The sequence below is a fragment of the Pinus tabuliformis genome, chromosome 8, assembly GCF_031772625.1.
Source record: "Pinus tabuliformis cultivar Carrire ecotype Pingquan chromosome 8, CPIR1, whole genome shotgun sequence".
Taxonomy (NCBI): Eukaryota; Viridiplantae; Streptophyta; class Pinopsida; order Pinales; family Pinaceae; genus Pinus; species Pinus tabuliformis.
The window spans coordinates 1,804,927,288-1,804,939,855 of record NC_142294.1 but is presented as its reverse complement, the minus strand read 5'-3'; the positions used below and the strand labels follow the sequence as shown (position 1 = coordinate 1,804,939,855).

The 12,568-nt window shown below is 41.6% G+C and overlaps 1 pseudogene; it reads left to right on the top strand.

Annotated features, from left to right (window-relative positions):
* The first annotated feature begins 464 nt into the window (after positions 1-464).
* On the top strand, positions 465-1,312 carry LOC149243452 (uncharacterized; annotated as a pseudogene).
* Positions 1,313-12,568: the final 11,256 nt, after the last annotated feature.

Sequence of the window (12,568 nt, the reverse complement as noted above, 5' to 3'; positions counted from 1 at the left end):
CCATAATGATAGGAAACTTCTTCAACACTGCTATTGTTGAATAATAGTAGGTCTTTTAAAGCTCTTCTACACCAACATGTTGTCGGTCTTCTACATAGTGTGCATAATTTGAACAACGCTTTCTAACATCGAATAATGCTCCAGTAAAAGATCAATATTCAATAGAAGACACATCACAAACTCTCATGCCCAAAAACTAAACATTCTGAAGTTTGAAGGAGGAGGCTCTTTATCTTCAAAATTTCGCTCCAAATATCTGACAATGTTCACCAGATCATCCACTAAAGGAATCTAACCTCGTACTGTGGCCTCCTCCAAGCCCACAACAAAGAGTTCTTTCTCCACGCTCAGAAATGTTTCAAAAAATATGGTCACACCAGAATAGGTGGTGGTGGACTGTAATAGAAATCAGAAGGTGTAGAGAAATAAATAACCAGTCACTTATAATTGGAGATCCTGCAGTAATGGCGGATCTGTGCGTTCTCCCCTTTGCTATTTTGCTTTCCAGAGCCGTGATTCACCCCTCAAAGAAGTTGCCCAGGCACTTCGTTCAATCGACCAAGAGAGGATTTGTATTATTGGTGCAAGATCAAAGCAATAAAACAGATGTTATTTGGTTGTTCTGGTTGATATTCAAGAATCCCACGATGGCTTTATTTTATTCTGCTCTGGGATTGTTGGGCAGTGCTTGCAACATGAAAAGATCCTACAGTATCTTATGTTTGGGTGCGGGAAAAGGCTTCAGGAAAACTTTGATATATCTGTGCTTTCCGAGTTAACGGGTATTCAACGTTTGGTTGTGCATGGGCATGAATGCTCCTATTCTTCAGATGAAGATTTTGGCCTTGATGGTTATGGATATAATGAGGCTATATATAGACAATCTATGGCTAAGTTCATGCATGGGTTTCAGACGTACCAATCTCTGCAAGTGTCTGATTGCAGTATCTCCTATTCCAAATGTAAAGAGTCGATATCTCAATTCCATCGGAGAAATGCAAGCACTGTGGATTGGGTACAGCCAGAGCCACACATTTCAATGTTACCAATGACGAGGAACACGGAGGATGGTTTACTGCCAAATGTCAATAAACTTCATCTATTAAACAATCATAGTAAATCAAATAAGAAATTTGGAATACTGCTAGATTTTAAAATCTCTTTGCCTGAGACTTCTGCAATCCATTGTGAATGAAAGGCATTGATGGAACTACACGGGACCAATAATTTTAAAACAAAAAAAGCACCTATATCTGCCGTAATGTAAAATGTGAAATCTTCAGTTGCAAGTCCAGAAAAGCTCAAATCATAAAAATTTCGTTCCCAATCGTTCACTTCGCTCTGATACCACATGAAGAAGAATCACAAAACCATATAACCATATGCAGAGTCTTTACATCAGAATTACAATCTTTGGTCAAAATCTGGGCTCTAAACCGCAAACCTTCTCTTGGGGGATCCCATGCCCAACAATTTCATAGATAAATCGTTAAATTTGTGAAAAGGGTATTTTTTTTTTCATGATTTTTCCAGCCAGGAAAAGATTACTTTCACTCTTCTCAAAGCAGCCCCCCACGTCAAGGACTGGTGGGAAACCTGCAATGAGCAGAAGGATGAAAGTACAAACTCACTATTTTCAGTTGCTCCCACTTGGAATTCATTTCGGGACGCCATCAAGGAGCAGTGCTACCCTGTCGAGAGCTATGAGGACAAATACATAAAGTGGACCACGCTGCAGCAGGGAAGGGACCAAGATGTGTCGGAGTTTACCAATGTTTTTCATACCTCGCGCATGAAGTTGGGCATCAAGGATTCTGAGAAACATTTGGTACTCAAGTACCACGACTGCCTACATAGATACATCCAGGACGATATGGGGTTCCTTCACATCTCCTCGCTCAGCTTGGTGTATTGATACGCCATCAAGATCAAGCAGAAGTTTAAACAGAAGAAGCGAGACTTTGGATCTGCGAATTCAAAGAACAAAGGACAAAGCCAAGGCGGGGTGACCCAAAACAACCCGTTGAAGCCGCAAGAAAAGAAAAACACCACGAAGTCAAAGAAGGACACATGAAAGTGGTGTGAGTTCCACAAGAGACACACTCACAACACAAGTGAGTGTCGGACCAAGTAGTCATTGGTGGCCGAGTTGAAGGCTTCAGAATCAGAAGCATGTTCCGACCCTAAGCCAAAACCTGAGAAGAGGAATGACGAAAGGAAGCAGATCATTAACGCGAAGCCCAACGCCACTGTTGCCACTACCAAGATCTAGCAGAATGAGTGCAAAGATCTAGAAGAGGTGGAGCATCTTTTCCACTCACATATGTGGGTGAAGGGTTCGCCACTGCAATTCATTTTTGACAGTGGGAGCCAAAAGAACCTCATTTTAGCAGAGGTCGTGAAGCGGTTGGGACTATCGACCATACCACACCCACAACCGTACAACATCGGGTGGCTTCACCAAAGACGAGATCTTCGAGTCCGCCAGCAGTGTCGCCTTCCCTACAGCATCAAGCCCTTCACAAATGAGGTATTTTATGATGTTGCACCTCTTGATGTTTGTGATGTATTATTAGGCCAACCATGCTTGTGGAAGCGACATGTTGTGCATGATTCAAGGCCTACTGCTATTATTATTTCTTTGTGTAATACATTATACGGGATATTGGAGGTAGCCCCACATACCGCCACTTCTTTGATCTCTGCTAAGAAAGGCATTAAGATCATCTCCCATACTAGGAAATTTATTTTCTTTCTAGTTCGCTCTCAAAATAAGGGTAAGATCGTAGCCACATCCATGGCCCTTGGGAAGGGTTCCTCCACGCAGCAGAAGCAGGTGGATACAGTCATGAAAGAATATAGGAACATCTTCTCCTCACCCACAAGGGTACCGCTGCACTGTCAGGTCAAGCATTCGATCGGAGCACCCCAACCCAACAGGTCGATATATTGCCACCCCATTGTGGAAAATACCAAGTACAAGTAGCGACATGATCAACATTGGTTGCCACACAAGTTTCAAGTGGGCGACAAAGTTTGGTTGCATCAGCAGAAATAACGCCTTACAAGAGCCCATAAGAAGCTCAGACCACTTAGATATGGTCATTACACCATTACCAAGGTTGTGGGAAAATATGCTTTGGAGCACAACATTTCCCCATCCCTTGGCTTGCATCGAGTGTGCAATGTGGACTGCCCTTGACCATGCTTCCCACCATTACTGGACACATCAGATATTGCAGAACAGCTCACTAGGGACCAAGTTCAGCAGAATTTTCCCCATCGCATGGAGGCACTCAACCCAATGGAGACCATTACTTCCTGGGCAAGGAATGATCCAGGTGGATGTTGTTGGCCACCCGCCAATTCCACTCGGACCTCCACCATTGTTTCTTTCAGTTTTTTTTGTTTTGTTTTGTGTTTTTTTTTTTTTTCTCTCTCTCTCTTAATCGTAGCACAATTTACTATTTTTAGCAATTTTTCGGGTCATAAACTTTCGAAGCAGTGTTGAGTCTCTAAACGACGTTTTTTTGGAAATCTACCACAAGTGATTTTGTGATAAAATCCCCTTTTTCGTCGTAGTCCTTGGAGAGATCTTTCCATTGGGATATCATGTGCGTTAAATGGAGATAATATGGTCAAGTCACGACCCCGGGAAGTTGGTTGTCCAACTAACCCCAATGGGGCCCATAAACCCTTGGTGCTACATCTCCTCAGATTAGGGTTTTGGTTGTTTAGGGTTTTCTCTTATTGTTCAATAATAAAAAGGCCCTTGAGCCTCATTGTAACGCAGTTCAGAGGAATGTAGTCACCACATCTCTTCTCAGAGATAAGCTACCATCGTCGAGCTAGTCTCATTTTCATACTCTTTGTAAGCATATTTCATTATTTGATATTAATCAAAGGAAGTGTTATTTCTGTAATTTGTTGTGTTCCTGTTTAAATCTGGATCAGTGGTATCAGAGGGGTTTGCTCTTTCTCTGTTTTTCTCTACATGTCCCCAACAAGGTCGGGATATAAGGAGTTAGGGCTTGAACTGGTCAAGCCTTTGCAAAACCAGCCTCAAAAATCTCGACGGCCTCCCATGGCAGATGAAAAGAAAGATGAGAGGGCAGGAGATCCTATCAAAATCTTGCTCAAAGAAGCCCGAGCGATAAAGGAACGCGATGATGGACAACTTTGCCCAGATCCTTTAGCGGCTACCCAAGGGTGACGCATCTAATCGCTACTCTGGAAATGCCACACGCTTTAAGCTACAAATTAACGTTGAAATCCCCATATTCGAGGGTCAGATAGATGCATATGTCGTAGATAAATCGTTAGATCTACGAAAAGGGTATTTTTCTGTTCATGATTTTTACAGCCGAGAAAAGATTACTTTCACTTTTCTCAAAGCAACCCCCCACGTTAAGGACTGGTGGGAAACCTCACTGTACAAACTCACTGTTTTCAGTCGCTCCCACTTGGAATTCATTCCGGGATGTCATCAAGGAGCAGTACTATCCTGTCGGGAGCTATGATGACAAATACATAAGGTGGACCACGCTCCGGCAGGGAAGGGACCAAGATGTGCCAGAGTATACCAATGTTTTTCATACCATGCGCACGAAGATGGGAATCAAGGATTCTGAGAAAAATTTGGTACTCAAGTACCACGGCTGCCTACATAGATACATCCAGGACGAGATGGAGCTCCTGGACAACTCCTCGCTCAGCCCGGTGTACCGATACGCCATAAAGATCAAGCAAAAGTTTAAACAAAAGAAGCGAGACTTTGGATCTACGAATCCAAAGAACAAATGACAAAGCCAAGGCGGGGTGAACCAAGACAACTCGTCGAAGCTGCAAGAAAAGAACAACACCACAAAGTCAAGGAAGGACACAAGAAAGTGGTGTGAGTTCCATAAGAGCCCCACTCACAACACAAGTGAGTGTTGGACCAAGTAGTCTCTGGTGGCCGAGTTGAAGGCTTCAGAATCAGATGCATGTTCCAACCCTGAGTTAGAACCCGAGAAGAGGAATGATGAAGGGAAGTAGATCATTGACATGGAGCCCAGCGCCACTGTTGCCACTGCCAAGATGCAGAAGAATGAGCCCGAAGATCCAAAAGAGGTACTAGAGCGTCTTTTCCACTCACATATGTGGGTGAAGGGTTCGCCGCTATAATTCATTGTTGAAAGTGGGAGCCAAAAGAACCTCATTTCAGTAGATTGCATGAAGCGATTGGGACTGCCGACCATACCACACCTGCAACCATACAACATCAGGCGGATTCACCAAGGACGAGATCTCTGAGTCTGCCAGCAATGGTGCCTTTCCTACAACATCAAACCCTTCACAAATGAGGTATTGTGTGATGTTGCACCTCTTGATGTTTGTGATGTATTATTCGGCCAACCATACTTGTAGAAGCGACATGTTGTGTATGATTCATGCCCTCGCACTGTTATTATTTACTTGTGTAATACATTACACAGGATACTGGAGGTATCCCCACCTACCACCACTTCTTTGATCTCTACTAAGAAAGGCAGTAAGATCATGTCCCAAACTAGGAAATTTATTTTCTTTTTGGTTCACTCTTGAAGTAAGGGGAAGATCGTAGCCACCTCCATGGCCACTGGGAAGGGTTCCTCCATGCAGTAGAAGGAGGTGGATACGGTCATGAGATAATACAGGAACATCCTCTCCTCACCCACAGAGGTATCGTTGCATTGTCAGGTCAAGCATTCGATCGGAGGACCCCTACCCTACAAGCAGTGATATGATCAACATCGAGTGCCACGCAAGTTTCAAGTGGGTGACAAAGTCTGGTTGTATCGGCAGAATAAATGCCTTACAAGAGCCCATCAGAAGCTCAGACCACTCCGATATGGTCCTTACACCATTACCAAGGTTGTGGGAAACTGATCTGAAAATGGAATGAACTTGTTTAAGGGTGCAAGGTATCCATTTCCAATAATTTCAACTGTGAGCTAGACACTCCAAATGACCTCTAAAAATGTATAAACTTCTTATTTCTTATACAAAGATAGACTGTAGGGGCATTCACCGGACATGTCACCTCTAAAAAGAGGATGAGTTCCAGAGGCTACCTGGCCCTCTACAAGCTCTGCCTAAAGAAATAACAAAGTAAACACTTAGAAGTCTTTGACATACACATACTTGAAGGTTAAGGTCTTGCGGAATAAGACAAGTAACTTTTTGTAGCTGAATAAGTGATTATGTATGTATGCAAGTTATATTTTTTTGTTGTTTAATACTTTATATCAGTTTTTTTAGCATATCATCTTCAACAAATAAAGACATCAAAATGACAAAGCAGTTCACCCCTCCTCTGGGCTACATCTGCTGGACCAAACCTCTCCAACTAGGCTTGTCCTCTTGTATTAAAATTGCTACAAAGGCTAATACAAGAATATGGGTGTCTCAAAGGACAGATCTGACTGTAATTACAGAATTAGAAGATAGGAATTAGCCAAACATGCTCTTTCCCAAACACTAAACAGTGAATTTTGTACCTTATACAGTACTTTCCCCAATTGGCCCTGTGGCCCTTTAAACTTGAATGGAGAATTTAGAGGTGAAGATGACCTCAATTGGTTCTGAAACCTCTGCCATTAAACTCAGAAGGTCGAAAATAGCATACATAGGCTTTTGAATCACCAAAAACGGATGAACAGAGCCCCCAAACAACTCCTGCACTGAAATGGCCCTAGTGGCCCTGAAAGCTTCCCTGAAGCTAAACAGTGAGAAGAATGCCTCAAAATGAAAAACGAGCTGTAGAAATGGATTCAGAATGCTGAAAACCTTCATAAATGACCTTCGTTCCACATTCACTCGCTGCACAATTCCCAATGCAGCTCCCAAACTGGTTTGGCCCTGGTGGCTCCTAGAACTTCCACGAAGCAAAAACACCTACAAATGACCTCAGATGGATGTGAGCCCTCCACCAATGACTTCAGAAGGTCAAAAATATCCAAAATCGAAAAAAAATTCGTCCAAAACCGACTTTCCTAGCCAAAGTTATGGCCATTTAAAGTTTCTCCAGTTTTTCCCTAGAAAAACTCCAGCTAACTTTAGTTAACTCCAGATAGCTCCGCCAATTTGGCGGGTCCGCCAAATTATGCGCTCCTGCCAAAATTCCGCCAAATTAACTGTAGTTACATTTAATGTTTGGTAGTTGCCTCGGATTTCGTGCCAGGCGGAATATTCTTTTTTTAATTTTTTTTGAAAAATTAAAATTTCTAATGTTATGGACAAATTCTTCTTTTTGCCATAACTTCCTCATACGGTGACTGTTTTTCGAACCGTTTACGGCGCCGGAATCAAAAAGACGAGCACTTTCTAGTCATTCAACTTTGAACCAGTTCTAAGCACTTTAAAATTTGAGCATTTTCCGACACTTAGGACATGAGCACCTGATCACACCTCCCAAATGAGAAGGCTTTTGGTCCCCAAAAGCTCACTGTATCTTTGAACTGAACTGTACAGCACTTGAGGAACAGAAATATCCTCTTCCATTCAGCCAAAAGAGCATACTAATGTCAAAATGTCATGCCTTATCAACTGTCGTCATGGCGAATGTCGCTGCATAAACCAAGTACTCGTCGAGTCCCGACCAAGCTTGTTCGCCAGACGAACTGAAAGTTTGCAGAAACCAGCAATGAAAATTGCTAATATATGAGCTGAAATATTCTCCTGAACATGTGGGCTTGCCAACTATCATGATGCCCATCCATGGCACCTCCGCTCCAGCAGAAGAGCTACCTCCCAAATGAGAAGGCTTTTACAAAGATGAAACACCTCATCATTTCTCCTCTTTACAATCTTGGAGATCAAATTAACTTTTTCCAAGTCAATATTACATTACATGCATGGTTAAAAACAAAGTAATCAACCCTTCAAGTTAATCACACATACATGTTTAAAATACAAGCAAATCATCATGATCCCTGTGCTCATGCATATCATTCTCATGCATGCAGTTTATCCTTCAACTTTCTCTTAAGTACAATCATAAGTACAAGATCCTCAATCACATGTACATGTACTTTCAAAGCTGAAATGAATATAACTTCCGCTGCAATAGAGTGAGTCTCATACTCAGCTTTTCCTTCCTGCAACTTGCATTCCCTTAACAAAGAAATGCATTCAATCAAAAGACATGCCACTTTAATTGGATAAGAATTCTAACCATTTCTTACCAATCCATTTCAAAGGTGCTTCCTTTAACTGCACATCAATATTAACATGCCTATCATCCTGACACATATCAATGATGGAAACTTCCTTCCCATTCTTTCCATACTCTTTCTCCCATTTCTTCAATTTTTGTGGAAGCATTGTTGGCTTCAGAGTCCAACACCTTTCAACAGAATGTCCTTGCTTATGGCAATAAGTGCAACACAGGTTCATCTTCTTGATAGCATGATTTGCATTGTTCAATGGAACTTTGGCTTCTTGCCTCCTTTCCTTCAAAAGTTTCCTGTATGTTGCCATTCTTTTCCAACATCTAGAAACACTATGGTTAAACAAACCACAAAAAGAACATGCAATTCTTTTCCAATGCTTATGTGGAAATTTTCCATGCTTTACATGATCAAAGGAAATATGATTAAAATCAGATTTATACCTTTCCCTTTCACCTTCATGAGGAGATGAATCAAACGAAGAAGAAGCTCCTTTTGGAACACCATCAATCCCTTCAATGGTTTTAGAGCTTTCACCATTCTCTTGTTCAAGTGCATTCTTATGCACATCTTCTTCCTACAAAGCATGTTTCAAACTATTGCATTCCTCAAGAATACAACCTTTACAACCTTGAGATAAAGAACCTGAAATGAAACTCCTTCTAGGAACTGTTTCAATTGCCTTCATGGCTTCTTTAGAACTTTCTCCACAAGATTGTCCATAGCCAAGACCCAAATTCTTAGGCCTTACCTCAACCATTATTGGCTCAACTATACCCTGTGCATGTTTTCTCAATCCTTTTCCTTCATATCCCATTTTGGACATCAACTTGGACCCTATGCCTCTAGTATGTTTCTCGAAAGAACCAACATAAACATTCTTATCAGAATTTGAAGACAAACTAGAATTGTTTACCTCTTCTTCACGCTGATACTTGGCTAAGGCTTCTTTGGCAACAAGGAGTTGTGTCTCCAACTCATGCATCCTTTCCAGCTTCATGTTTGCAATATGAAGTTGGCCTTCCATTTCCTGCAATTGGTTAGAAAGCAACTGCTTCTCTTCCCTCATGGAATTCAACTGCTCTTGAAGTCTAGAGCTCTTTCTTTCATCCTCATACATTTCTCTCACCATATTCAACATGATGAAAAATTCTTGCTTCAAGCCTTCATCAAAGAATCTTGTGAAGGAGGACGATTTTGAGAACTCACTTATGGAAATTGTCATTATACAAATGAACAAAAGAGCTTCAGCAAACTCAAACAACAAGTAGTAAAGCAGTCAATCTTCAACACTGCTTAAGACACCTTTCAAGCTACACAATCAAGCTAGTGATGTCAGTCAAGCAAACCTAGTGCTCTGATACCATCTGATCTGAAAATGGAATGTACTTGTTTAAGGGTGCAAGGTATCCATTTTCAATAATTTCAACTATGAGCTAGACACTCCAAATGACCTCTAAAAATGTATAAACTTCTTATTTCTTATACGGAGATAGACTATAGGGGCATTCACCGGACATGTCACCTCTAAAAAGAGGATGAGTTCCAGAGGCTACCTGGCCCTCTACAGGCTCTGCCTAAAGAAATAACAAAGTAAACACTTAGAAGTCTTTGACATACACATACTTGAAGGTTAAGGTCTTGCGGAATAAGACAAGTCTTTCTGTAGCTGAATAAGTGATTATGTGTGTATGCAAGTTATATTTTTTTGTTGTTTAATACTTTATATCAGTTTTTTTAGCATATCATCTTTAGCAAATAAAGACATCAAAATGACAAAGCAGTTCACCCCCCCTCTGGGCTACATCTGTTGGACCAAACCTCTCCAACTAGGCTTGTCCTCTTGTATTAAAATTGCTACAAAGACTAATACAAGAATATGGGTGTCTCAAAGGACAGATCTGACTGTAAATACAGAATCAGAAGATAGGAATTAGCCAAACATGCTCTTTCCCAAACACTAAACAGTGAATTTTGTACCTTATACAGTACTTTCCCCAATTGGCCCTGGTGGCCCTTTAAACTTTAATGGAGAATTTCGAGGTGAAGATGACCTCAATTGGTTCTGAAACCTCTGCCATTAGACTCAGAAGTTCGAAAATAGCAAACATAGGCTTTTGAATCACCAAAAACGGATGAACAGAGCCCCCAAACAACTCCTGCACTGAAATGGCCCTAGTGGCCCTGAAAGCTTCCCTGAAGCTAAACAGTGAGAAGAATTCCTCAAAAGGAAAAACGAGCTGTAGAAATGGATTCAGAATGCTGAAAACCTTCAGAAATGACCTTCGTTCCACATTCACTCGCTGCACAATTCCCAATGCAGCTCCCAAACTGGTTTGGCCCTTGTGGCTCCTGGAACTTCCACGAAGCAAAAAAACACCTACAAATGACCTCAGATGGCTGTGAGCCCTCCACCAATGGCTTCATAAGGTCGAAAATATCCAAAATCAAAAAAAAAATTCGTTCAAAACTGACTTTCCTAGCCAAAGTTATGGCCATTTAAAGTTTCTCCAGTTTTTCCCTAGAAAAACTCCAACTAATTTTAGTTAACTCCATATAGCTCCGCCAATTATGGCGGGTCCGCAAAATTTGGCGCTCCTGCCAAAATTCCGCCAACTTAACTGCAGTTACATTTAATGTTTGGTGGTTGCCTCGGATTTCGTGCCAGGCGGAATATTCCTTTTTTAATTTTTTTTGAAAAATTAAAATTTCTAATGTTATGGACAAGTTCTTCTTTTTGCCATAACTTCCTCATACGGCGACCGTTTTTCGAACCGTTTGCGGCACCGGAATCGGGAAGACGAGAAATTTCCAGTCATTCAACTTTGAACCAGTTCTAAGCACTTTAAATTTTGAGCATTTTCCGACACTTAGGACATGAGCACTTGATCAGAAACAATGCTTTGGAGCACAACATTCCCCCATTCCTTGGCTTGCACCGAGTGTTCAATGTGGACTGCCATAAACCATGCTTCCCACCATTACTAGACACATCAGAGATTGCAGAACAACTCACTAGGGACCAAGTTCAGCAGAAGTTTCCCCATCTCATGGAGCCACTCAACGCGGTGGGGACCATTGCTTCCTAAGGGGCGAGGAATGATCAGGTGGATGTTGGTGGCCACCCACCAATTCCACTTGGACCCCCACCAGTATTTCTTTCAGTTTTTTCAGTTTCCTTAATCATAGCACTTACTATTTTTAGCATTTTTTCGGGTCCTAAACTTCCGAAGCCGTTTTGAGGCCCTAAACGACGTTATTTTGGTAATCTACTTCCAACGATTTTTTGAAAAAACATTCTTTTATGTCGTAGTACTCGGATAGATCTTTCCAACAGGGTGTGCATCAAACATAGATAATATGACCAAGTCATGACGCCGAGAAGTTGGTTGTCCAAATAACCCCAATGGGGCCCATAAACTCTTGGTGTTACATCTCCTTGGGTTAGGGTTTTGGTTGTTTATGGTTTGCTCTTATTGTTCAATAATAAAAAGGCCCTTGAGCCTCATTGTAACGCAGTTCAAAGGCATGTAGCCACCATATCTCTTCTCAGAGATAAGCTACCATCGCCGAGCTAGTCTCATTTCCATACTCTTCATAAGCATATTTCATTATTTGATATTAATCAAAGGAAGTCTTATTTTTGCTACATCTTTGTATTTATGGTTATATCTGTAATTTTCTGCATTCCTGTTTAAATCTGGATCAGTGGTAGCAGAGGGGTTTGCTCTTTATCTTTTTTTCTTTGCATGTCCCCAACGAGGTCGGGATATAAGGAGTTAGGGCTTGGACTGGTCAAACCTTTGCAAGACCAACCTCGCAAATCTCGACGGCCTCCCATGGGAGATGAAAAGAAAGACAAGGGCGCAAGAGATCCTATCAAAATCTTACTCGAAGAATCCCTCAAGAGACAAAGGAATGCAATGATGGACAACTTTTCCCACATCCTTCAGCGGCTACCACAGGGCAACACATCTAATAGCTACTCTGGAAATGCTAGACCCTTTAAGGTACAAGTTAACTTTGAAATCCCCATATTTGAAGGTCAGATAGATGCAGATGTCGTAAATAAATGGTTAAATCTTCGAGAAGGGCATTTTTCTGTGGGAAACCTAAATCTGCGAGCAGAAGGATGAAAGTACAAACTCATTGCTTTTAGCCACTCCCACTTGAATTCATTCCAGGACGCCATCAAGGAGAAGTACTACCCTGTCGGGAGATATGAGGACAAATACTTAAAGTGGACCATGCTGCGGCAGGGAAGGGACCAAGATGTGTCAGATTTTACCATGTTTTTCATACGCTAGGCATGAAGTTGGGCATCAAGGATTCTGAGAAACATTTGGTACTCAAGTACCACGGCTGCCTACATAGAT